The following is a 27,602-nucleotide window of genomic DNA, read 5'->3' as shown; positions in this document are numbered from 1 at the left end:
GGTTCTCAGACGGGGTATAGAAACTAAAATTACCTGCACAACACATTCCCCCGCTTAAATCTTTCAGTGGTTTTTATGCTGTTAGTGGGTTAGTACTACTAGATGCTTTGTACATTAATCACTGGGGCTAACAAGGGAAATATAGGCCAATGAAAAGCGGTGACCAGTCAACAACAAAGGAATATAATTTAACAGAAGTGCACCCAGCTGCAACTACAAGTTCTATATACTATTAAAACTCATGTAACGCCTTTCTCTGCCTACAAAAAATTTCTATCTACAAAATGCTCAAAACAACATAGACTATACGAGAAAAAGAAAAAAAACTAACAGAGTTGTCACAAGTTGTCCCGTAACGTTTCGGAGGTTTTCCCCGTGGTGGTTGGACGCGAACACGAACTGGACCCGGTTGCGGTTCAGGGGTGTCTGTGTCGGCTGCAGCCCGGTCGGCCACAAGAGAAGGAAGAGGCGCACCTGCTTGTGGCTCATGCGTGTCTGGGTCGAGAGCAGCACGGGTGGCCACAGGAGCAGGCAGAGGCGCAGCCGCCCATTGAGATGCCTCACGAGCAGCGTGTAGCCCAGGGCGGCCGGTGACGGCATCCTCGATGTGCTAGGCTCATGCGCGTTCCAGAAGTCCTCTGGACGCAGAGCACGGGGACCAGGAGGGACTTTGGCAAGCTTGGATGCATTCCACGTCATGCCATCATTGAGGCGGAAAGAGGACTGTCGGCGCTTCTCCAGTACTTTGCGGGGACTGCGAAACGGGGAGTCTCCCTTGAAGAGGACGGAGTGTTACCTCAGCCAGACGAAGTGACCAAGTGCAATGTGAGCCTTCTTCGCGGCTCGACAAAAAACTGTCTGCTTCTTGCTGACCTCTTGTTTGTGATCCACCCGACGACGCAGCTGACAAAGCTCGGTAGCTGGGTGCTTGCAGAAGGAAGGCGACGGGTGCCTGACGACGTGTAGGTGTGTTCTCGGCAGCCGAGGCGACTTCCGTGACCACGCGTGGTGTGCGCCGGTAGATTGCAAGGTATTCGGTGACCGCTGGGCGGAGAGGTCAATGTTCCAGCAAAGCTGTCTGCATGAAGTTCTTGAAAAAGCGGTTGAATCGTTCTACTAGTCCATTCGCCGGGGGTTAGTACACAGAAGAGTGTGAGAGGTGAATAGCAAGATCCCTCAGGAAGTGATTGAATTCTCGGGAACAAAACTGAGACCCGTCGTCACACACAATCTCGTCGGGGTATCCCTCTTGAGAAAATACAGAGAGCAGAAAGATTGTCACTGTGCGTGTCGACACCTCACTGCAAAACTGTACTTCAGGCCAATTGAGAATGTAGTTTACGAGGGTGATAGCGAACCTGCAATCGCGCTGCGCTCTTTCCATGGGAATGGCGATGTCGATTGCAACCTTCTGCCAATGACGCTCTGGCAGGGGCACAGCTTGTAGCGCAGTTACTGCAGTCTCGGCACTCTTGCCTTCGGCCTGGCAGACTATGCTTTTGTGGATGGCAATTTCCATTTGGTCGTCCATGCCATGCCGCCAAAACCGCTCTCGTTGTCGCGCCGTGTCGTGTGAAATATTCCAGGGTGGGCTTCGTGCGCGGCGGAACTGATCTGCGGCGTAAGGAGCAACTACGAGCCGCTCTTCACGCAAAAGTAGGTCGTAGACTACAGAAAGTTCTTCGCGCATGGCGAAGAATGGCTGAAGTTCACCCGGGATGGACTTGTGGAGAAGCGAAGATTATGTGACGTATGCCTTGACTTGCTCGAAGGTAGCAACTTCACACAGGGACTGCTGGAACTGTTCTTCGGTGAGGCGCAGAGTGGAACACGACCTCTTCGTTAAGCGAAGCAGCTTCCTGCGAACCAGACACTGGAAGGCGGGACAGTGCATCCGCAACTTGATTCTCTGGCCCCTTGCGTTATTCCATCATATAGCTGTAGATCAGAAGACGCTCTGACCAGCGTGCGACGGGAAGGAGATGTCGTCATCATCATCATCATTATCATCATCATCATCGTCATCATCATTTATTGGCTCTTAAAGACCCTTGGTAGGGGCATTCCATAAGGGGGTCGGGGGCGGAACACCGAACACAACAACCTAGGTCACTGTCAAACACTGTCACAATCAGTGATCAGCAGGATATATGCAGCAGGATAATGTTCATACACATACTCTGTTCATCAAAGCAGATATAATTCTTGTCTCTAAATTATACAGCTATAGACTAACCGTTGCCTTTACGCGCGAATTTAAAGAAAATCGCAATTTTTTTCGCCACCTAGCGAAGCATGAAATAAAGCCCACAACCTATACAATACGGCCGTCTGAATACTGGAATGTGCTCACTCCCCGTGCTAACTATTTGCGGGTACACTATCGTATATTTTGTCTAAACTTCTTAATGATCTGAATAAATGTGGAATTGATTTAGGTCGTACTACAGCTGGCGAACTGCGCCACTTGATATGTTATGTTATTGAAAAAATTTAGTATTGGTTTCCTTGGAAGCATTAAATCTAATAAATTTTGCATTTGTCTTTGTTACATTCCTGTATGTTTCATGTATGCTCCTGTACTGCCTTGTAGAGGGGACCGTGGTCTCTAGTCAAGCTATTCAGGAGCTTTTACCTACGGCCCCTCCATTGTTTGATGGTAATAAAGCTCATCATCATTATCATCATCATCATAACTATTATTATTATTATTATTATTATTATTATTATTATTATTATTATTATTATTATTATTATTATTATTATTATTATTATTATTATTATTATTATTATTATTATTATACTCAGAAGAAAAAAGGACAAGAAACCTTTAAATAAGCATTAGCAAGTATAAAAACAGCAACAGTAAAGTCAACAGAGGCAAATAGAAGCAGGCAAGAATTCTCCACATCATGTTTTTAAATAGGATGTCAGCAACTGCCGAAACTTATATGGATCGCGTTCTATTACATTATGGTCTCATAAAGAATTCCATTCTTCAATCGCAAGAGGCAGGAATGACTTGTTAAATGCGCTAAAGGAGCCGTGCAGACGTAGAATGCTCATAGAGTTGAAGAGACGGCGTGATCTTCGGAGAGGTGGAAGCAGAAGACAGTCTTGAAGCGAAGGAAAACAGAAGTAAAGCTTATGAAACAATGACAAACCGGCGATTTTTCGTCTGTGCGTCAAAGGCTCGATGTCAGGCGATAATTTTATACTGGTAACACTGGAGCGTGTGTCGTAGTTGGATGAAATATATCGGGCTGCACCGTTTTGAATGGCTTCTAGGATATCGATTAGGTAAGCCTGATGTGGATTCCAAATTGGGGATACAAATTCTAGTTTGGTTCGGACAAAAGTTTTGTAAGCTAGACTGCGAATAGAAGGAGGGGAGAAGCTGAGGTGCTGTCTCATGAACCCAAGTGATTTCGATGCATCAGCTGCATCTTCGTGATGTGCTCGGACCAAATGAGTTTGCTGGTGATGTGAATTCCAAGGTAACGGTGAGATTCAACTTGGGAAAGGGTCATTGAGTACAACAAATTTGCGTAGCTGAGGTTAGTACACTTGCGTGTTACCTGCATGTATTTGCACTTAGATACATTCCGCTTCATTAGCCATGTCGAACACTAGTCTTCAATTCTGTCTAAGTCATTTTGAAGCAACAACTGATCATTGTATGTGGAAGCACATACATACGTGGAAGCACTTATGTGGTGGTACAAGACGCAGCCATCTGCGAAAAGACGAATTCAGGATGAAATGCTGGAAGGAAAGTCATTTATGAAGATTAAAAATATAAGTGGACCGAGCACCGACCCTTGCGGGACGCCAGAAAGAACTTTAGTTGTGGGCGAACGATTATTATCGAAAACAGTGAATTGACAACGACCGGTTAGAAAACAACAAATCCATGTTAATATCAGCGGAACAAGAGTTAGGCATGAAAATTTGGCTAAAAGGCGCTGATTGGGTACACGATCGAAAGCTTTCAAGAAGTCGAGAACCTATGACGTCCGTCTGGAATTAGGAATATAAATTTAGGTGAAGGTCGGTTGTGAAATGGAAAAGTTGGGTTTCCCATGAGTAACCAAATCTGAAGCCGTGCTGGTTGGGAAAAAGAAGCAGTTGGAGTCAAGGTGAGATGCAACTTGTGAACATATTATATGCTCTAGTAGTTTGCAAGCAATGCATGTTAGTGAAATCGGTCGGTAGTTAGAAGGATCAGAATGGTCACCTGCTTTAAAAGCCGGTACCACCTTGCTCAGCTTCCAGTCATCTGGAATGGAGCCGGTAGCAATCGATTGCACGTATATTATTTGCAGAAACTGGCTTGATATGTCCTTGGCGCATTTAAGTATCTTAGATTATATATTCTCTGGTCCCGGGGCGCTTGAAACATTAAGCCTTTCAATAAGATTTATGATACCATGTGTAGTGATGATAACGAGCCACATCTGTGAAAACGGAAACATAGATAGAGGAAGGATATCTAAGGTTGGTTTATTAGTAAAAAGCTTAGGAAAAGTAAGAATTCATTACATCACTGCGTTTGTCTGGTGGAACTTCAGAACCGGTATCGCTAACCAATGAGATATTATGTGATGACCTAATGCCGGGAGTTAAAAGTTTCCAAAATTTTTTTTGCATTGGAGCGAATATTGTCCTGTAGATCCCGATGATAAAATTTTCTTTTTCAGCATCGCAAAAATTTTGTGTAATCGCGAAGACAAGAGAAATACCTTTCCCAACGCAAAGCGCTAGCCGAATGTATTGCTGCCCGGAAGAGTCGTTTCTTTTTATTTGAAAGTTTTCTGAGGGCATTAGAACACCAGGCTCTGCTGGCGTTGCCTCGAATGCAAGCAAGGGGTACATATCGGTCAACGAGTGATTACAATTTTTGTTTGAAAAGCAGCCAATTTTAATTTACTGTTCTGGAAGTGGAGCACATGCGGAAATATTGAAGAAACTTGTCCAGCTTGGTGATAATATTCTTAATGTCAGCCTTCTTATAGTCTCGGATATATTTGACAGATGGTTGACGAGAATATAGGGCAGCGGATTGGGCGAGTTGGTGTTGCATGGTAGCAATAAAAATTCAAACAGCGCATAAACGACGGGACCAGAATGAGGAGGAGACAAACACGGCGCTGATGTCAGCGCCGTGTTTGTCTCCTCCTCATTCTGGTCCCGTCGTTTATGCGCTGTTTGAATTTTTATTGAGAATATAGGGATTAGTACCGACAGTTTGAACAATAAAGAGTAATGATTGGTGCAACCGGGAATGCATGATAACGACTGAATAGATTCAGGGTTCGAAGCAAGAACAAGGTCAAGAGTATTTATTGTTTTGGCGGGTTGGTATGTCAACTGTTTGTGGAAGATTGAAGGTAAGAACTAAATTATTAAACTACTTAGACTGGTAACTGTGCGCCGATAAGACAAGCCAGTTAATGTCAGGGAAGCTGGGATCGCCACAAAGTAAGCACCTCGCGCCGGGATAGCGGGCCTGAAGATCCAGTAGCATTGAAAACAGTTGATTAACAAATGTAATGTTGGCGTTCGGGGCACGATAGGATGCAATTAAAATGATTGACTGGAAGGAAGCGTCAATTTCAGAGCAACAATCTCATGAGAACTGATTGGTAAGACACAGGAAGAGGGCACACTCGACCTCACAAAAACAAGTAAATCGCCACCCCTCCGCCCCACTCTGTCGCGACTGTACACCGTGCACGATCGCACATCGTGTAGCAACTCATCATCCGAGATCAGTAGTTAGCCAGGATTGAGTAAATATAGCTATGTTGGTACTTCTATCATGTAGGAAGGCTTCAAGCGTCTTTCTTCGGCAGATAGATGCGAATATTGGCTGGAAGAAGCGGCAAAATATGATAAGTCGGTGCGAAGTATCTCACGCAGGGTGACGGCGGCCGGGGCGTGGCGGCGACCTGTAAGCGGGTGGCGACTGCTACAATTGCAAGAAGACGAGTCCTTCGGTTGATTATTCTCGACAACGTTTTCCAGTGTGTCGACACGCGAAGACAGGCGGCCGACCAGACCTTCTATATTTGTTTGGGCAGCGCGGACTAGCGAAAGTTCTGCGAGAATAGCCGTTTGGGACTGTTCCAAGCGAGACAGCGTGTGTGAAATAGATACAAGCCATGTAGGTTCGTCACTGCTCGAAGGTCCGGGATTCAGTTCCACATCCCCCGACATGACAAGCAAGAGAGATACCAAGTGGACATTGAGGCAAACATAGCATGAAAAACACAACAATCTACGGTAACAATTAAGTAGGTCAGAGGGGCACGACACTGCGACCAAAAAGGACTACTGGTTCTGAGGCAACTAGCGAGAGGGAGGTAACTCACCTGCGCGAAAAGGAGTGGTTGCATGACCGCGTTCGCCGCAACGGCGTGCCCCGAATGGCCGTAGAAAGGAAGCGGTATTTCTAGGCAAGCCAAAGCTGCTGAGGTGGCAGAACTGCGTGTTTGCCAGGCTCATCGTTGAGAGGACAAAAGGGTGACCAAGGCTTAGTGGTCCGTACGAAGTGTAAAGCGCCATCCCCAGAGCTATGTGTGCCGATGCTCGCAGGTCCAGACCTACGCGAGTGCTTCTCGTTCACCAACTGCATACTTCCTCTCTGCTGGCGCCTATCCATTTGTTGGAGAATGATGCGAAAGGCCCCAGTCAGAAGCATGCAATGGGTATTAGCAACACATTTGAAGAACTCGTGGCTGCAACACTGATTGCACAACGAGAAAGGCTCAATTCCACGGAGCAAGGTCGAACACTTCTCCGTCGATTAGGGTATCCACTCAGACCGGCACATTGTAACGACCAAGGAGAACTCCTTCCACTGAACATACGAGCTCAGATCTCTGTCTCCCCAATCCCTAAAAACATGAGCGAGAAATACCACAGACAACGGCGCCTTGCACGGGCCAGGACACTCGAACGCAGTTTCGGTAGAAATCCGGAGGTTTATTAAAGGGACACGTGCAAACAGGATAGCAAAACTTTCACTGTGGGAGCAACAAACGCACAAACTACTATTTCCACAACAGTTAGAACAGGGTCGGTGGCCACAGCAGAGGCTACTGCGGTGGCTCTGGCTATACGTGACGCTGAAAATAGAGCACGTTCTGCGTTAATACTAACCGACTCGCAGTCGGCATGTCGCCTTTTCACGGCAGGCACCCTGCCCAAACTCACCATCAAAATCCTAGGAAGAAATCTCACGGAACACCATGCCATTACGTGGTGTCCGGCGCACGCCGGAGTGAGGGGTAACGAGAAGGCGGACCACCTCGCTCGAGAATATAGCATCCGAGCGACGGAACGCACTCTCGTAGAATCTCCGATCACAGCAAAAGATATCTTGGCGGCACAGAGACGAGGAAGGCAACGGTATAGCTTTCCAGACACATCCTTGAACTCAGCGCAAATGCGGGACTGGCGCCGACTACAAACCCGTACATACCCACACCTACTCCTACTACACCACATACACCCCCCACCCGGTATCCCAACACTTGCCCTTGGTGCGGAGGGCGGCCATCTCTTGACCATATCACATGGTCGTACAAGAGTCGGCCACAAGAAATCCAATCACCCCTTATGGGGCAAAACTCCAACAGTAGGCAGTGGGAGGTGTGGCTAGCCAGCACGATGCGGGAGGACCAATTGGCCCTTCTCGACCAAGCCCGGCGTGCCGCGATCGCCAGTGGGGCCCAGGAGTGAGGGACCCACCCACTGGACCTCAATGTGATTTTTTTTAATAAAAGTTTTATAGTACTACTACTATCCCTGAGACAACCACCGGAAGAGTGGGATCAAACATCTGAAGCACTTTGGTGGACAACAGGAATCCGACCTTCCCAAAAGTAGCGTCGATGGCATCACTCCCGAGGAAGGGCTGATTCTTGCGTAGCAGAGCGTGCATCGGATGCACTACACCAGCAAGACAGGGAACAAACTTGGCGTAGTAGTCGACTAGGGCGAGAAACGAACGCAAACCAGTGGCGTTAGTAGGATTGGGAATGTTCAGGGTAGAACCGTAGAACCCACATTCTCTGGCAGCGGTGAGATGCCTTGGGCAGTGACCGTGTGGCCCAAGAAAGACAATTCTTTGACGCAAAAGGTATACTTGTGATTGAGCTTCAGTCCAACTGCATTGATGCCGCGCAGAACAGCGGCCAAGTTCGTTAATTCCTTTCATTCGGTCTTGCCGAACACAATGATATCGTCAATGTAGAACAAAACGCCGGAGCACCCTTTGATAATTTGCGACATCAACTGCTAGAAGGCTGCGGGGACAGACGCTAGCCCAAAGCAAACCCGTTTGAAACGGAACAGACTGTCGTGAGTAATGAATGCAGTCCAGTCTCGGCTCTCGGGATGCAACAGAACCTGGTGGTAAGCGGATACAAGATCCAACCTGGAAAAGGTAGTGGCACCAACGAGGCTGTCCTGGAGCTCTTCAGTGTAAGAAAACAAGAAAGCTTCGACGATGACTGCTCTGTTAGGTTCCCGGAGTTAAACGCAGAGTCCAATGCCGCCGTCCTTCTTCCTTACCACGATGATGGGAGACACAAATTCCGAGGCGTCAACGCGCTCGATGACATCCAGTTCTTCCAACCGACGGAGCCCTTCCAAAACTTGAGGTCGGGCCGTCAGCGGGATGCGTCAAAGTTTCCATGCCACAGGAGGCACCGCGAGGGGGATGTTGATCCGATGGACGAAACCCTTGGCGAGACCAAAGCCTGAGGCGCACAGGGAGCCGAACTCACTGGGCAGGGTCTTATGAAAAGGGTGGTGAGAGTTGGCGCGGGCTTGAGAGCAGGGTCACGTCGAATGTCGCTGGTATGGTCGATGTCTCGAAGCGATGCAGAGACGACCCTTCAATGTGCAGGTCCAAAGCCTTGATCTTGTGAATTCCGAGGATGCATCTGCCTTGCGGCACAGCGTAGAACAGGAGGTAGGTCGTGCGTCCCTTGAACGTTACTTCCGTTAAGAAGCAACCACGTATGGGAATGGAGCGCTTGGAGTAATCGAGGAGCTTCACTCGCGGAGCAACAAAATACAAAATACTGCGGGGAAAGGTTCGCTTCCAGGATGGAAACAGATGATTCAGGGTCAGCAACGACATTCACGGACTTGCTGGCAACCGAACCGGCAACTAAACTGCTGGTTCGAGCAGGAACGACCACGCTAACAACGCTTAAACATTCAGCACCATCAAGCGAGTCCTGCCAGTCGTTTTCATGGCCGGCAACGGTGGAATGATGCTGTGGCTTGTTAAGCAGCGTTGACCTTGCGCTGAACAGGATGCTGGCGGGAACCGCAAGGAAAACAGTGCGGTGACGCCTCTTCGTAGTCGCGAGAGAGTTCAGGGGAAGTAAACCGACGGGGAGACGAGCGCGACCGCGTTGTATCCCCTGAACGTTGAACGCCTCGTGAAGTTGCCTGCTGAACATGCCCGGGTGAAAGCTAGCGAACTTGCTGAGCGGCCTGCTCCAGTTGCTGTGCCAGAAGCATGGCGCGTGATAAAGAGGGCAATGAGCCTTCTAGAAACAACCGTTCACGCATGTGTTGTTACCTGATGGCTTCTAAGAACTGGTCGCGGAGGGAGTCGTCAAGGGCGACGTGAGAAAACGAAGCAGCAAGCTCTCGTAAAGCGGCGACCTACTATTGTATCTTTTTGCCTGGTTGTTGGGTACGGTGGCGGAAGCGATGGCGTTCCACGACGACATTGCTTGCCGAAGAAAAATCCTGCGTTAACGCAATGACAGCTTGGTCGGATAGTGAAGGGGCAGTGGACGACTTTTTGGGCTCATCAGAAGCTGTCGCGGTGGAAGCCAGCAGGACAGTTTAAGAGACATAGGATGGCAGAGCGAAGAAAATACTTTAGGTTTGTAGCGCTCAAAAAGGGACTAGAGACAGAGGTACGACGCGGACACAGTGCTGTTTCCGCGTCGTACCTCTGTCTCTCTCCCTTTCTGTCCGCTAAAAACCTAAAAGGTATGGAATACCAACATGCCCAAACCTACGCTGTTTGAAGAAAATACGCTGACCCATCCTCGTCCAATCTTACGTCCCATCTCCCATCCCATTACTTTCCCATTCTCGTCGCAAATGTGGTGTCGCAGCCTACGTCCGACAAAGAAGAGAACCAACCAGCCAAAATCCTACGAATGATCCCCGCTTATTTTAGGACAGCCGACTTTATACAAGGGACCAACAGCGCCATTCGTTCATAAGGTTTCCAGATGGGGTATCGAAACCAAAACTAGCGACACAATAGTCATCTTTTCTCGCTTTCAAATAATAGACAACAAGAACACAATACATCGCATGGCGAACACAGTCGCTTAGTGCATGCTGTCAAACCGGATGTGCGCTCCTATCAGTCGTGATGACTGATACCTTTACCTTCAATGAGGTGCTCCGCTGCTCGCGTTTCATTCGATAGCGATGGGACAGACAGAGGCCTCATGTGGCTCTGATGTGAGCGCTGCGTTTGATGCAAACGCTGACTGGACGCAATCGACTGTCACAACCTTCTTCACACGGCCATTACCACGAATGGTCAGCGTCTTCTTACCTCACCGGAGAACAAGAAATGGGCCGTATAACGCGGTGCTAGAAACGGTCAAATGTGTTTCCGGTGGACGAAAACGTGGGTCGTCCTGGCGAGGTCCTTGTCTAACGGACAAAAAAAACTGGCTGCGGCTTAGCTAAGGTCAAGCCCAGGATGCGAAGCATACTCGCCTTTATTTTAACGCGACAGCGTTAAGGAGCTCGTGTCGCAGAAAAGCCGGTGTCGTCGGCGTCGGCTCAGGCGCGCGGCGCTTGCTCAGGCGCACATATCGTTGTCATGCCGAACGCTGCGTTGCTCGACGCTCACCGCGTCCGATGCGGGGCGCGTAGTCGCTGCGCCGTAGCTAATCCACCTAGAAACAGTCTCTGCAGCACGCCGCAACCTTCGCTTCTCATTCCAACGAGCAGCTCTGTCTCCAGGAGGCATCTCACCTCGTGAGTGTCTAGCAGAGGCAAGCGCAGCTGCTTATATACCGCCGCGACGCCGCGAGCGACGGCGCGAGTTGGAGCCCCGTTTCTCCTCTGTCGTGACGTCACGGTGTCACGTGGTATTGAAGGCGACACCGCCGCACCTGAGTAGCTGGGTTGAGCTCTAGTAATATGCTTCGCATAAAAGGGTTACCACCTCGCATAACTGGTCGCATCTAAATTGACGCCAATGGTCGGTCGCGACGGCTTGGGCCATCAAAGTGGGAAGCAAAGCCTCTGACAAATGGCTGCTGCCGCAGTGACTGGCCGCACTCAGTACGGGCTCCACATTTCGAACCATCAACGAGTGGTTCCCCTGCCTTCTCACCGCTGCAAATATCTTCAGACGACGCAGCTCGGCGGGCGGCATCGATCGAGCTCAATTTCTCCAAGATCTGGTGAGATACTCACATTTTATTGGCTTTTGAAGTTCTGGACCACCGACGCCGCCGCGCTGAGCCTTACCTGCGTTCACCTCGCCAGCCTAGACGCGAGCGCGCGTCCTTTCCAACGCCAATTTACTCCGCTGAGATGGAGACCGACAACACCCGCTACCCTGACACGATGGACGCCGACGCTTCGTCCGGTCAGGCCGAGGATGACACCAACTGGTTTCTCGTCGCTCGGAAAAAGAAACGCTTAGCAGAAGCTACTGCAAACCTGCCACCTCCTCCGACACGCGAAGCACCGCGCAAGAGGAACGCGCGACTCCCGCCACTGCCTGTCGACGACTACAAGATTGTTTCGCCCGAGAGACGGCCTGAACCTCGGTGCGTGGCCTCATACTTCTGCTGCCCGAGCCATCGGCACAGCGGCGGGGCTGGACAGCGCTGTGCTCAACGAGTTCATCATTCGCATCCGCACTGAACAAAATCTTGAGGTGCTCAGCACACCGGACGAGAACCTCGCGACATGGCTGCAGAAAGTTCGATTCATCTCCATGGGCCTCACCCAATACCCCATCCAAGCGTACGTAGCCGCCCCAGACAACTCCTGCAAGGGTGTAGTTTAAGGCCTTGAGCCCAACACCACTACGACGACGTTGCTAGGAAACCTCCGCTGCTCAGAAGCCGCTGTCTTACACGCTCGCATGATGGGACCTACGCATACGGCCCTGATCCCATTTTCCGGCACCCACGTACCCCGCTACGTCCGTATGTACGGAGCAGAACTCCGCTGCCATGTATACCGACCACGCCAACATGTGTGTAGCTTGTGCTTGTCGATGGGCCATCGGGCGGACGTCTGTCCCACGCCGGACAAACCCCGTTGCCCGGCGTGTGGCATCTCAAACCCACCGAAGGAGCATCAGTGCACACCTAAATGTATTCACTGCAATGGCGCTCATCCCGCTACTGACCCTCACTGCCCATCGCGTCAACTGCTGCCGCACAACAAATCGCGCGTGCTTCGTGAAAAAACAAACATAAGGACGAGCGCCCCCCGCCTGGATCAGCGCAAAGCCAGCCTGGGACGATGACTCAGCAGAGCGCTCAGCAAAATGTGACCCAAGGGGCAACGACACCGGGGAGATCCGCGGAGAACCCGTCGACTAGAGGACGAAGTCGCAGTCGCGGATCAACCGCGGATCGTCACCAAACTGACCGGAGTCACTCCAAGAGCCACTCCAAGGACCGGACTCCCAGTACCAGCCGTTCGAGGGACCATGGCCATAAAGGAAATGGATCTGCCAAGAAGGAGCAAGCGGTAAGCTGGGCAGCGCAGTTCCTACCTCTATCCCCCTCTCCACATCTTCACACCCCTTCACCTTCAGTCACACAACACTTTAAGCCCAAAGCCACGCCGCAACCCATGATGACCGGCAATGAGCCGCATCTTAATAACTCTGCACAAACCTCTCGCTCCGACTACTGTACACAACAGGCACTGAACGAAATGGCCGCCTCTCTAAAGACAGAATTCGTTGCCATACGGCAGGCGGAAACGAAAAAATTGAAGGTGCTCATTATGGCTGAAGTCACAGTGCCACTTCAACAGCTAATACAACAGGCCCTGCAACCTGCTGTCCAGCAGATAGTGGACCATATTAAACGAGAAATAGCGGCTGCACTTGGCCAACTTTCGATCACTCCGCCTTCATCCAAACGCTCCCTGTCCCCTTCACGTGAAACACAAAGATCACATCCTTACCTTCGTCCTGCCCGATTACCGTCACCGGACCGAACACCCGCCTCACTGGGCCCGGAACACTCACTTCCCAGCACCTCCCAGGCCAATGAGCCGCCACCCGGACAGTTCCCGGGTATAAAACAAACACAAATATTACTTGATCATGGCCAGAAACCATAAAGGGACACGCGCTACCCCCCAACTCCTAAGCTTGTGACAATGGAATTGCATGGGCTACCACCGGAAAAGCGGATCCCTTAAGCCGTTTATTGCCACACAGCCACTTCCCTCCAATGTAATAGCGTTGCAGGAAGTGCATTGTACTCCTATACTTCGCGGCTACAACACATACGCAGACACAATAAATAGCAACACACCAGACCTCACAGCCACATTAGTGTACAAACATTTGACCGTTATCAAACACACCCTCGAAACCTCACCCATACCGCACGTACTTCCCGAATTGGTCCCGTGCTCTCGCTCCCATAGGAGCCTGTTTGTGCTTAATATCTACAGTGCACCTAATGCGATGAAGCATGAATTCGGACATGTTTTTGCATATCTATGCAAGGTGGCTAAACAGATGGTCATTGTAGGCGACTTCAATGCCCCGCACCCGGCCTGGGGTTACCAAACAGAAACACCGAAAGGACGCCGGCTTGCTCAAGTTCTTGCGTTCCATCGCATGACTCTGCTGACAAAACCAGATAAACCAACACGATTATGCAACAGCGTAAGCAGAGACACGTGCCCTGACCTCGCGATGGTCAGAGGGGTAGGTCTACACTCTTGGAGCAATCTCGTGGAAAACTTGGGCAGCGATCATTACATTCTAGCTACTGAACTGCAGGTACACCCAACACGCACTCCTGTACGTACTGTTAAGCTAATAAAGTGGGATAAATTTAGGCGTAAACGGTCCTCCCTAGCTCCTCAGGACACCCTCTCCCTTCAGGAGTGGATCAAACAACTTCAAACTGATCTAAAAAGTGCAACTCAGCACATCACTGCGACAACAGAGACACGCTATGTGGATCTCCATTTGCTCCATCTCTTCGTCTGCGTATCGCCCACCTAACTACGGAGGCAGATGACTACGTGAGCACCCTCACTAATAGACAGTTTTAGTTACACGTACGTAGATGCTTCACGTACGCAAACGTGAAAAGTCTACGTACCTTACGTGCACGCCATCTTAAACGCTTTTAGCTACACGTACGCGACGCACGCCAAGAGGGTCCCCGTAGCCCCATCTATCGGGAAATGTGAACACGGCGGTAGCCAATTCAATCCTGTCGCCGTGTTTCGATGCGAGCCATCTGCGCGCGCGCGGACCGCTATCGCTTGTTCGTGATCTTGCGGAACTCCAGCGCTAAGCTGTCTACGTGCGCAAGAAACGCACGCAAAGAATTGAATCTCACGTACGTCCGTGAGACGCGCGCGCGCCCGCTACGTTATACGCATGCGCACTGCTCACACGTAGACGCTCTACGTACGCAAAGCCTCTACGTACGTGTAACTAAAACTGTCTAATAACAATTGGCATAGCCTTTGCGATCGCCTCAGCGGCACGCTAAGCACACCTCGGACCTGGTCGCTACTCCGCGCATTATTAAACCCTAAGCAAACCAAAATACACACTAGCAACAGAGTCCGCACCATCCTCCACAAATCAGGCCTCGATGACACTACTCTACTTCACACTCTACAGAAACGCTAGATTGCTATAGGAACCCGCCCCACCTACATAGACTACCCACACAGAGACGCCACCTCCCTAGACGCCGATATTACAGAAGCCGAGGTTAGGGCGGCCTTACAGGGCATTAGGCGCAACACTGCACCCGCGGCTGATGAGATTCAATACACAGTCCTACGCAACCTAGATGATGGGACCATTAAAGACTTAACTGCATTCTACAATGACCACTGGAGGAATGGCATGCTTCCACAGGAATGGCGCCATGCGGACATCATACTAACTCCTAAGCAAGGCAAGCCACTGTCCCTCCAGAACCCCCGACCTATATCCTTAACTTCGTGTGTAGGAAAACTCTTCGAGCGCGTTGTACTTTCGCGGCTACAACCATTCCTCGAAGACAGCCAATTCTTCCCGGATACACTCTTCGGCTACCACCCTAACCTCTGTACTCAGGACATTTTGCTGCAGCTTAAGGAGGACGCTGTAGATGGCCCCACTGCGGCACAAGCCAGAGCTATTCTGGCCCTGGACCTCAAGGGGTTTTCGACAACGTCTCTCACGACCTAATTCTCGACAATCTGGCTTCTTCCCAATGCGGCAAACGTACCTATAACCACGTCAGAGCTTTCCTGTCGGACCGCACAGCCACTATTGGCATAAGAGAGCTCGGGTCGGACGTCATCGCACTCACAGGTAGAGGAACACCACAGGACTTGATCCTATCGCCCACCCTCTTCAACGTGGCTATGGCTAATCTGCCACCCTTACTAGACCAGATACCCACCATCCGGCACGCTCTCTATGCCGACGGCGTAACGATCTGGGCAACCCAAGGATCCGACGGGGCCATCCAGGATGCTCCCCAGGAAGATGTACGTGTCGTGCAAAACTATGCAGCCATGGGAGGCCTTTCCTGTGCAGCCGAAAAGTCCGAATTGCCCCTCGTGCACAGGCGGCGCCGCAGAACCGATGAATCCCCTAGTATCTCCCTGCTTTCACACGGCAGCCCCATCCCTCAGGTAGCTAGACTCCGTATCTTGGGCCTCCACATTCAGTCTGATGGCAAAGCCTCGCACACTACGCACCTTTTGGGTCAGCAGACAGCACAAGTCACACATATGATATGATTTTTGGAGACCGCACCACAATTGCACCAGTTTTGTACACTGACGCGGCCCGCTACCCACAGAAACGGGCCATGTGTTTAGCTGTAACTGACAATACAGACGCACTTAGGGTGTGTGCCACAGTTCTAACAATGCACAGCTGCTCAGCAGAGGAAGGGGCAATAGCCCTGGCCATTGTCCATGCCTCGACCCTTTCCGCAGAAGACACCCCCATCACCATAGTGACAGACTCGCAGGATGCCTGCCGGGCCCACGCGCAAGGACTCGTGACTGCACACACACATCGAATTCCCTCCTCTGTCCCCCCTCCCACGTTACACAGGGTGCGTATCGTCTGGACTCCTGGACACGCCTCTCTCCATGGTAATGAACGCGTTAATGCGGTAGCCCGAGGTCTGACTGGCCCTGCACCATCGGAAGAGCTGTCCAACCCAGACAACGCACCGCCAGAGCCCCAACAGTGCACCGAGACACTCTAGTTCTACCGACAAAGTCGCCATAACTATCCCCCTCCTCATCCTTCGCTTAATAGGGCAGATGCCGCTGTCTGGCGGCAACTGCAGACCAATTGCTTTCCTTGTCTTCACATGCTACATATCTTTCATCCCACCCTGTACCCTTCCTATTGTCCACACTGTGGGGCCAAACCCACGGTGTATCACTCCATATGGGAATGCCCTAACCCTTCAGGTGTTCGTCCTATACCCAACCCTACCCTTTCCTCTTGGGAGTTTGCGCTGCTCAGCACAAGCCAGCAGGAACAGCAACGGCTGATCCAGCAGGCTCGTGAAGTCGCGCATGGCAATGGATCCCTGGACTGAGGGCCCCACTCATCAAGGAAATTTTCTACTTGCTTTGCGAAATAAATGTTTATTCTCTCTCTCTCTCTATCTCTCTCTCTCTCTGACAAATGTTGATGCCACGGTAATTGAGGTGATGTCTTCTAGCGGGGATGCTTCTGACCAGTGTATGTACTAGTCCACAAAAGTGAGGGTATATAGGGCACTACGGCACGAAGGAAAAGGACCAATGATGTCGATGTGCATGTGGCCGAAACGCGTGTTCGGCAGGGAGAAAATGTTCTATCGGTGGCTTTGTGTGTCGGGTAATCTTCGCCGGGCTGTCATTGGACACAATCACGTGCGCTCTGGTGGACGTCAGAGTTCGTGCTCGGCCACAAGAAGTGCAAGGCTACGAGGTGCTGTGTAGCAAAAACTCCGGGGTGGCTGGCGCTGTGCAGCATCTTAAAGATTCTTCGACGAATATGAGATTGGTCAGTCGACCAATCGCATACAGTGGCGCCCAAGAGGGCGAGCGATGTAGACATAGAGCGTAGCTCAGCCAGTTCACTGTGATACTGTTGCGCTGCCGCGATCACCTCGAAGTCCAACATACTTGTCGAAATGGCGTCGATACGTGAAAAGGCTCTGTAGTAGTCTTGACGGGCCCTACAATGTAGCGTAAGTCAACCGTGCACACCGAGGTAAAATTCAGAGGGTGAATCCTTTTTGATGTGTAGATCGTATGATTCCCGTGAAAAGCATATGTGAGGGGTTATGATCTGTTAAGAAGAGAACATCGTGCCCCCTAGGTTGTGTCTGAAGTGCTGCACAGCCAGATAAACAACAAGAAGATCATGGCTGAATGTGCTGTACCGCTTCTCGGGGCGTTTCAGGTTTTTTTAGAAAATTCTGAGTAGACACCAAAAGCCGCATTGGTACTGCTGGAGAATAGCGCCTTTCAGAAAATAGCGCCCGCTGCAGTGGAGGAAGCGTCCGTGACAGGACGGGTCGGTGCTTGAGGCATAGGATGCTGGAGGATAACTGCGTCAGCCAAAGCGTTCTTAGCCGCTGTGAATACATCGTCGGCGGCAGGCGTCCACTCCGGTGAAGTAGATGGAGGCGGTGCACAGTTGAAAATTAAGGTCTGCAAGGGGAAGAATGATCTGCACAATCTTGGGCAGGGAACGATGGTGGAAGTTCGAGAGACCAAGAAACTCTGGTAGCTTTCGTATAGACGTCGGGTGTGGGAACGCTCGTAGAGCCTGTGCTTTTCTTTCCAATGATCCAGTGCCCTCAGGTGTTAAACAGTGTCTAAGCCGCTCGACATCATCAACATCGAAGACGCATTTGTCTGTATTAACGATGACACCATGTTTCTGAAGCCGTGCAAACATCGTGCACAGATGGGAAGCTTGCTGTTCAGAAGCCGAACTTGCAACCACTTAGTCCTCGATATTGGCTTAGGGAAAATCTAATCTTCATTGATAAATTGCTGAAACGTTTGTGCGGCGTTTCGGAGCCCGAGCGGCATGTGTATATACTCAAAGAGGACAAACTGCGTGACGGTGGCTGTCTACGGAACCTCAGCAGGCTCTACCGGGATCTGAGGGCAGGTGTTAACCAAATGAATTTTGCTGTAGATGGTGGTGTCAGCAACGGAGGCCGCGAAGTCGTGTCCGTGTGGTAGCGAACAGCGATCAGGAACGGTGAGTGTATTGAGGGTGCGCTAGTCGCCGCATGGACGCCAGTCACTCGGGTCGCTCTTGGGAACCAGGTAGAGAGAGATGGCCAGCTTCTGAAGGACAGACGAATGGCCCCTAATTGAAACATGTGCCCAAGCGCTCTACACGAGATGGCAAGTTGGTCTCCAACAAGTCGCTGCAGTCGACAAAAAAATACGCTGGAGGTTGTGTGGCGCTGACGATGTGATGCGTCACAATGTGGCGAACAGGGAGCTCCAGGTTATTTGGCCGAGTGATGGCTGGAAAATCAGTGATAATCTAGGCGAAATTCCTTGAAGGCCCATCCGGGTTGGGCACGTCCGGGTTGGGGAAGCGCAACCACTGTGGAAGTGACTTACGTAAGAAGTGCGTGAGCAGACACGCGTGTCGTCGTGTATAACAGGCGACGCGAGCGCATGGTCGATGCTGAAGCCGAAAGCACTAAGGAAGTCTGCTCCCAAAATGGCGAAGTGCACGTCGGCGGCTCTAAACACCCACCGAAAACTGCGCTTTAGGCCATGGTCATGTTGGAGGGAATGTTCTTGGTAAGTGCACATTTTGGAGTGTAGCGCTTCAAGCGGCAAGGAGACAGCAGACCATTGACTGTCAGTACGTGTAACTGGGATGAAACATACCTCAGCACCCATGCAGAAAAAGAAACTGTGTCAGACGAGTTTGTCGGTCACGTAAAACAGGCGCCTTGTAGATGTTCAGGAGTAATGGGCCGCCATCAGTGACTCGCTGTTGAGTTTCCTTGCCAGAAGTAAGGACTGCGACACCGGCGTGCGCTGGCGCGAAAGTTGCGATGGTATTGGCAGTAACCATCGTCATGGCCTTGAATGCAATATGAAGCAATTTTTACTAATCACCCAACATACTTTACAGGTAAAGGTTTATAGAAGGAGGTCCCATAGTAGAAACTGAATTGGGACCTCCTGTTCTTGGTTAACATAACAGTTACAATGACAAGAAACAACAGATGAATCATTGCTAGTGCAGAAATGATAAATAAGTACGCATATAATTAAAGAAAATATTAATAGAGAGTAGTGTATCGGAAGTAAGTAATACTGGGAAATAGATAAAGCTAACACAGAAGAGGGGGGAATGCACGAGAAATAAAGAAATTTGAGAAAAGGATTTCTGCACAAATGTTGAATTACCTAAGAATGGAAGGTCTAAAACGGAAATCGCATTCAATCGTTCATATGCCGTTATATCATTACACAGTTATACAGTTATATTGGCTTAAACCTTGAGGGTGACAACGATGTCGTTCACGAGGTGAAAATTGTACCGCAGTGATCTGCTCAGCCAGCTCACCAATTTTCGCCTCCAACCGCGTCTGACGGGCCTCGGGGTATGAATATATAACTGCAGTTGTCGCACGGGGCTCGTGCTGGCGTAATATACAACGCGGTCAGTGAACTCCGCATGCTTTTCCGGAGGCACATCCAGTGCTGTGGCGAATGCCACGCCGACATCTTGCGGCAAGCCCTGCGGAAACAGCTCGCTAAGAATCGGGCAGCACCTATCCGGCCCGCAGCCATTCAGGAGTTGTCGCATGTCACGAAGGGACTGGAAAGGCTGGCTGTTGCAGAGTTCATACATAGTGAGCAGCCGCTGAAGGCGCCTGTGCCAGGAAGGAGGCTGGCGTGTGAGCGCAAATGCCTTGAAATGGTTGTGTGGTGTTTCAGGATGGACAGCGGTGACAACGTCGCTGAACTCGTTAGCAACCAGGCAAAAGGACCGAGTGCGCAGTCAAGTACTCGTCTTAAAGCAGTGATGCGTCGAAAGTAGAAAGCTACTTCAATCTGGCTAAAGCACAAGGCGGGGTCATGCGGCCAGAATCGCGGCGCTTGTAGCTGGACCACCGAGACACTTTCCGAGGCCACAGTTGTCTCGTTCGTCGTTGGAGGCACGATAGCTGCGGTGATCACATCGACTGCCATGCCGGACAATGGGTGCCGCGCCGATTGCAAGGGGTAGCGTGCTTGGATCATGTCCTTGTCACAGGACTGAAAGGTGGCCTAGTTGGTTTGACTTCGTTGTGGAAAGTTTTGCGCACACTAAAGGAAGACAACATGAAAATGACCCAAAGACCAGCGCACACTGACAACTGAACTTCCATAGCTAAAAACAGCACATATATAACACTCGAGAACCATCTCATCATCACACCGCATGGACAACAGGGCGTCTGTTACACATAACAACATTCAGAATTGCAGCATGATAGACATACTATAGTCTAATATTGAGCAAGTCTTTTCACTATCATTCAAAGAGATATATGCATCGCTAGCACATGCTCTCGGCAGTCTAGATATGTGCCAAGCTTTCACAATTTCTCTCGTTGTGACGTAGTAGTACTGCGGAAACCAGCAAGGCGGAGAGAAGTAATGAGAAATCCATCCACCCGTTCGTAGCAATTCCTACAATCAAAACCCATACGGATTCCCCGAAAGAAAAGCCTCATAGTTGCCTCACGAGGCTTTTTCCAGAGCAGGACGAATTTTTTTTCAACTATGAGGCTTTTCTTTCGTAGAACCCGTATGGGTTTCCTTTGTAGCAATAGCTACGAATGGGTGGATGTCTGATTTTCCCCTTTATTCATTACTTCTCTCCACCTTGCGGGTTTCCGCAGAGCTACTACGTTACCCGCCGTGGTTGCTCAGTGGCTATGGTGTTGGGCTGCTGAGCACGAGGTCGCGGGATCGAATCCCGGCCACGGCGGCCGCATTTCGATGGGGGCGAAATGCAAAAACACCCGTGTGCTTAGATTTAGGTGCACGTTAAAGAACCCCAGGTGGTCAAAATTTCCGGAGTCCTCCACTACGGCGTGCCTCATAATCAGAAAGTGGTTTTGGCACGTAAAACCCCAAATATTATTAGAGCTACTACGTCAAACTCTTACCTTTGCTTCGTGTGGTCGACAAATTCGACTTCGCCCTGCCATCTGCTAGCCGAATGGTTAGCTCAGATGGTAGAGCGGCTGCCCCGGAAAGGCGGTTGGCCCCGGGTTCGAGTCCCGGATCAGGACGACTTTTTCTTCAACTATGAGGTTTTTCTTTTGAGGAACCCGTATGGGTTTCCTTTGTATCGATTGCTACGAACGGGTGGATGTCTGATTTTCCCTTTATTCCTTTCTCTCGTTGTTTGGTTAGGACTAACACACATAATAGCAGTTTGGTCTCACAGTAGTTTACACAGGCTCATTGAACCTTGCGCACAGTGCATTGCCAAATGCGTGAAGGGCCTTCCCCTCAGGCTGTCCAGGTGCTCTCTTAACCATACATTTATGCATAGGCCAGTCTGACGGGCATTGTACTACCAGCACTTGAAAGGATTTTTGTGCACTACGTTTGTTTTAGAATGTAAAAACTGGTGCCATACACTGGGCACTCATGAGTAAGACTGTTAACCTTCTTATCATTCATACTCTTTGTCGCAGGGCAAACATCCCCTCCCCCTTTTTGTCTCTTGCCGGGAAAACTACAGTCACGTCATAATTTGGTGGTAACCATATTGAGCTTATGCGTTAAGCCATGCAAATAAGGGATTACCGAAATTTTTTTCTTGGCTTCTTTCCTTACCCTTGTCCTCCGATTTTATTCTCCTCACTAGCCTTTCGCTGGATAATAGGAGTATGAAAGTACGGCATCGAGTCTTTTAGAGATGACTGCTACTCAAGGAACGCTTCCCTGAACTTGTGCTTGAATGTTTTTATTACAGCCGAATGAAAATAACCCTTGACGATTCCGTTTCGTACTATCCTTGAATGGGCGCAAGTGTATTGTAACAGGGGTTTCTCAGTCGTCAGGAAATATTTCCAGCACAACTGGCCATCTTTGAAAGTGAGCATCACACTGTTACATCTAGAGGAAAAACGCCATCGCTATCTCCCAGATATTGGACTTAGCCGTTGAGTGCAGGAGTTGGCCGACGTTGAGGAGGACTTTGAGATGAAAACTGGAGGTTTATCTAAATTATTTACATTAAAAACATCAAGTCATTAACAGTCAAAATCATTGATGGCCGGCCGCTAATCAGACTCTGCGGCCCGTGGCAAGAAGCCCGAAAGAGATGAGAGAAGGAATGCTTGGTTGCTGCTCCCTGTCTCTGGCTTTCAACCCCATCAGTGTCCCGAGGTCACGTGTTGTTCGGCCAATCGTTGAGCCCGCTCAGGTGTCGACATTTTTGGCCAATGGTAGGCAACCGTGTGAGTATAGTCACATTAGGCTCAGGCGATCGCTTCAAGGGCTCCACGGTCCGAGGGATCACTTGCCTCCGGTAATGCCCTTCTGGTCTGCAACTGCCGTCACAATAGGCGGATGGAGGGTTGCTCCCAGGCTTCACGGTGACTCACAGCCGTCGTTCCCTCCGTGTTCCCAAGCGCTCAGCGGGGGGGAGACGGTTGTTTTCGAGCGACCTTTCAGAGCAACAAAGCAGCTTCACTCGGGACCCAGATTGCCTGGAACCATGCGAGGCTCCCGTTTCACTTTCAGAAAGAGTCAAACAGTGCGACTACAACTCCACGTGCGGCGCACGAGGTGGGTGAGGGTCGCCGACTTGTCTGGTCGTGCTGCGCCTCAGGAACGTGGTAGATGTGCTTCTGCGCTCCTTAATTAGGTGTGTCGGAGATTCGATGTGGTTTGGTAATTTCGAAGGAGGCTCAGAAAAAGGTCTCGTATCTAACAGCTCCTCCTCGCCCCGGAAGTTCGTAATGGTCGGTGAAATCAATTCGCTGCCCATGAGGAGCACTGAAAGACCATGTAGGGTACTGGTGACGAGCCTCGTGTGATGAACTTCGGAATCCCGCACCCTGGAGAGCTTACGTAAAACAACAAACGAAACAACATAACGCTGCACCACGCGCAAGCGCAGGATTTTCACCCCTGACTCACCAAGCTATTACAAGGTCAAAATGAACTCAGATTTTTTCTTTCCCCAATTTTGATAAAGCACTTCCAACCACCTTTCTAAACTGCTTTCCAAATCTCCCCGAATGCCGACAAGGCCGGAGTGATATTGTCGTTGCAAAACAAAGGGGGCAAAGAATTAATGAAAACAGCTTGTATCACTATACATAAGCAAAGTGTATAATGACCACATCAAACCATCCACATTCCCATTTCACTTGCCCTTTTTGTAACGGACGGTGAAGTTGTAATCCTGGAGAAGTCGACTCCATCTGAGCAAGCGTCCGTTCTTAGGGGACGTGTCTGGGCCAGGTTAGAGTACAGTGGTCGGTCTCGAAAGTGAATTTAGCTTCGTACGCATATCAAGACAATTTCTGGACTGCCTAAACTAGGCAGGCGCATTCTTTTCGCCGAATACCTGTTCTGTAGCGTGATCTGGAATTCCTCTATTTTGCCTCTTACCGCTAACTCATTGATCGGCTTCGTATGTACCAGTTTCTTCCGTTCTCTCCTCAGGTCTAGGCCAATTCGAGTTCTTACTATCCTATGGTCAGTGCAGCGCACCTTGCTGAGTACGTCATCATCTTGTATGATGCCAAGGTTAGCGCAGAGTATGAAGTCTATGTCATTTCTAGTCTCGCCGTTCGGGCTCCTCGACGTCTACTTTCGACTATCCCGCTCGCGGAAGAAGGTATTCATTATCCGCATATTATTCTGTTTCGAAAACTCTACTAATAATTCTCCCCTGCTATTCCTAGTGCCTATGCCATATTCCCCCACTGCCTTGTCTCCAGCCTGCTTCTTGCCTACCTTGGCATACCAGTCGCCTATCAGTATAGTATTTTTGTTTTCACTCTACCCATCGCCGATTCCACGTCTTCGTATAAGCTATCGACTTCCTGGTCATCATGACTGGATGTAGGGGCGTAGACCTGTACAATCTTGATTTTGTACCTCTTATTAAGTTTCACAACAAGAACTGCCACCCTCTCGTTAATGCTACAGAATTCCTGTATGTTACCAGCTATATTCTTATTAATTAGGAATCCGATTCCTAGTTCTCGTCTCACTGCTAAACCCCGGTAGCACAGGACGTGCCCACTTTTTAGCACTGTATATGCTTCTTTTGGCCTCCTAACTTCACTGAGCCCTATTATATCCCATTTACTGCCCTCTAATTTTTTCCAATAGCACTGCTAGACTCGCCTCGCTAGATAACGTTCTAGCGTTAAACGTTGCCAGGTTCATATTCCTATGGCGGCCTGTCCGGAAGCTAAGTAGGGGATCGCATAATCTTGGAGGTCTTTCAAAACAATATCCATCCGCTTGTAAAAGCTAAACGGTGCGTTTTTAAGCCCAAACTTAACATTAGTGGTCCGAATGGGCCAAGCGGGGAAGTGAATGCTGCGCATCGACGTGAGCTTGCAGACATGGGCACCTACAAGTACCCCCTAACTAACTCGATTGTTGAAATGTAATGGGCTCCACCCCCCCCCTCCCCCCGTTCAACTCGTTCTTCAATGTTAGGTGTAGGGTAAAGCTGGTCTTTCGTAATCGCATACAATTTTCTATGTTCCACGCATGGACGCGGCTCCTTCTCGCTCGCCTCTACGAGAATCATCGGTGAAGTGTAATCGCTGTCTGCTGGCTCAATGATTCCCAACTCAAGCATTCGTTCGCTCTCTACTTTCATTATTTCTCGCTGACGTGGTGAGACCTGGTACGGTTCGGATTGGACGGGCTCGTCCAATGTCAACTCAATCTCATGAGTAATGAACGTCGTTCTCCCCGGCCGGCTACTGAAGCATTGGCGAAATTCCTCAAAGGGTTTCCGGAGGTCGCTTACTTGATAGGCGTCGAGAGCCATTCAGTTTACAGAAAGATTCAGGTTGTCCTCTATGGAGCGTTCCGCATCTGTCACTGTAACTTTACTGGTCCATCCCACTGTACCTCAAGTTAGTTTTTTCGTGAAGGCCTTAGGATTATGACCCTGTCGCCTACCTTAAATGTTCGCCTACGCGCATTTCTGGCAAAGTACGCCGTCATGGTTTCCTGGGATTCTTTTGGTTTTTTTCAACCAGTTATCTCGAGACACTTAAGCGATCCAGCAATTCTCAAATGTAACTCACCACCGTCTGGCTTTCTCGTGTTCCATTCCACATTTCTCTTAACATTATGAGGGGGGAACAGATCGTCCGACCATACACCAGCTCGTTAGGAGTGAAGCCCGTTGCCTTATGTGGGACCGTTCTCAACGCGAACAGGGTTGCAGGTAAACAGACCTCCAAGTCTGCTTTGTGTTCATGGCACAGTGCACGTAACACCCTCTTAAGCACCGAGTGCATCTTCTCAACGCTGTTTGATTGTGGATGGTACACGGAGCTGTGTATGAGCCGCACCTCACACCTTTCTAGGAACGTCGTGGTTAAAGCACTTGTAAATACTGTCCTCTGGTCAGCCTGTATCTCTGCAGGAAACCCGATAAAACACCACAAACGAGCAGCTGCACGACTGCAATCTATAGCTTAAAACAGGTTCTTTGGCTGCCAATTGAGCTCGACTCAAAGTTGCAACTACAGAGGGCGAGATTCATGCGTATCTTTTTGTTGTGGACGACGAAGCTTAATAATGTGGCGAATTGGGCGTGTAGGGGAGGAGGGGAGGGGGAGCCACATATTTGAAAAGGCAGCTGCGCAAAACGATATGGATGGAGACGAGACGTCAAAATGGAGCGGTCTACGTCCATGCCTTTTTGCGCTGCCACCTTTTCATACGACGAAGTTCCCGTGACGCTCAGGGGAAGAGCTAAGCTTGCTGCAAAGAATCGCTTCTGCATTGCAAATATAACTTTATGAGGCTGGCAAACCATACAAAGACGCGTTCAGCGACCTAGGCCAATTGAAAAGTATTGCCCACGGCCTTAAACTCAAGCCTTCTTCCCAGGGACCAATCAAGCCAGTACGGCTGGTTCCATTCGCAGTGGAAAGTAAGGTGACAGCAGAACTGGATTGCGTAGAGACAGAAGGCGAGATCGTGCAAGTGACGGAGTCAAGTGCCTGAGCAAGCAACATGGCTGTCGTCATTAAAGGAAAGAAGGCACCAATTTGTCTAAATTTCTCAGACCATGCACAATTTCGTGAGCACTATAAAGTACGAAGATTGGAAGACATAGCACCTTCTGTCGGTTGTGCATAGTAATTTACTATTTTAGATGCAGCCTCGGGTTTCCGACAAATAACGCTAGAGAAGAAAGCACCAAAATATGCACAATGAGCACGCGGTATGACGGTTAAAGATTTTTACTTATGCCGTTTGGTACCATGTCCGCGCCATAAGTATCCCAATGTACCATGCAATGAGTACTAGAAGGTCTCAAAGGCACAGGGGTTGTCATAAACCGGTGTGGGGCCGAACGAAAAGCGAGCTTGATGTCAACCTCGTAAAGGTTCTGCGAAGATTTCAAAAGCACAGCCTGAAACTGAATGACAGGAAACGCCGTTTTCTACAGAAGCCTGTGCGGTGCGTAGGACACGTTTTGACACGTGACAGACTGAGCATGGATCCACAGAAGCCGAGCAGCATAGCCGGCTTGGCGAAACGGGAATGGGCAACAACTCTAACACCAGACGCTCTCGCCAGTCGTCGTGAGTTTGAAGATTATCCATATTTAAGAAGAGAGGCCTGGATGTCGCCCACACGCTGTGTGGAAAGCTGAGCGAGTTGGTTGCTGGTACCATGAACCATGCTCACAATTCTAGGAAAGAACACACGAACATCATCTGCTCAGGACAGGTCCTGTGCCCATTCTGAGCAGCTGGTGTCTTCCCTGGCATTACCCCAATTTTACACGAGTCCACATCTTGAGCGAAGAATATTCGGAATTTTAAAAAAGAACCATATAAGGAACAGTTTTCTACCAGACCTTTGGTCACGTATGTGCGTAATTGGCTGCGCTAAACACATTGGCTATAGCTGCCAAGCAAAGCGCGTGAACGTCCCGGGAATCTAAAGCATTGACACCGTATTACGAGGAAGACAATTTAAAGACTCGGCTGATAAGTATTTTCGCATGTTCAGTCGAGCTGCTTTTATTTACGAATTTAGCCGATTGGAGATAAATGACAAGGGTGCGCACGTAAAAT

The 27,602-nt window shown here is 49.8% G+C and overlaps 1 protein-coding gene across 1 annotated transcript in view; it reads right to left on the bottom strand.

Moving 5' to 3' along the window:
* The window catches only part of LOC139061384 (ATP-binding cassette sub-family C member 2-like), a 485,203-nt gene that overhangs the window by 173,497 nt on the left and 284,104 nt on the right, over positions 1–27,602 (bottom strand). The gene's annotated exons all lie outside the window — the stretch shown is intronic.

Source organism: Dermacentor albipictus, chromosome 6 (assembly GCF_038994185.2).
Source record: "Dermacentor albipictus isolate Rhodes 1998 colony chromosome 6, USDA_Dalb.pri_finalv2, whole genome shotgun sequence".
Taxonomy (NCBI): Eukaryota; Metazoa; Arthropoda; class Arachnida; order Ixodida; family Ixodidae; genus Dermacentor; species Dermacentor albipictus.
The sequence above is the reverse complement of the archived record's forward strand: the minus strand, read 5'-3'. Positions and strand labels throughout refer to the sequence as shown.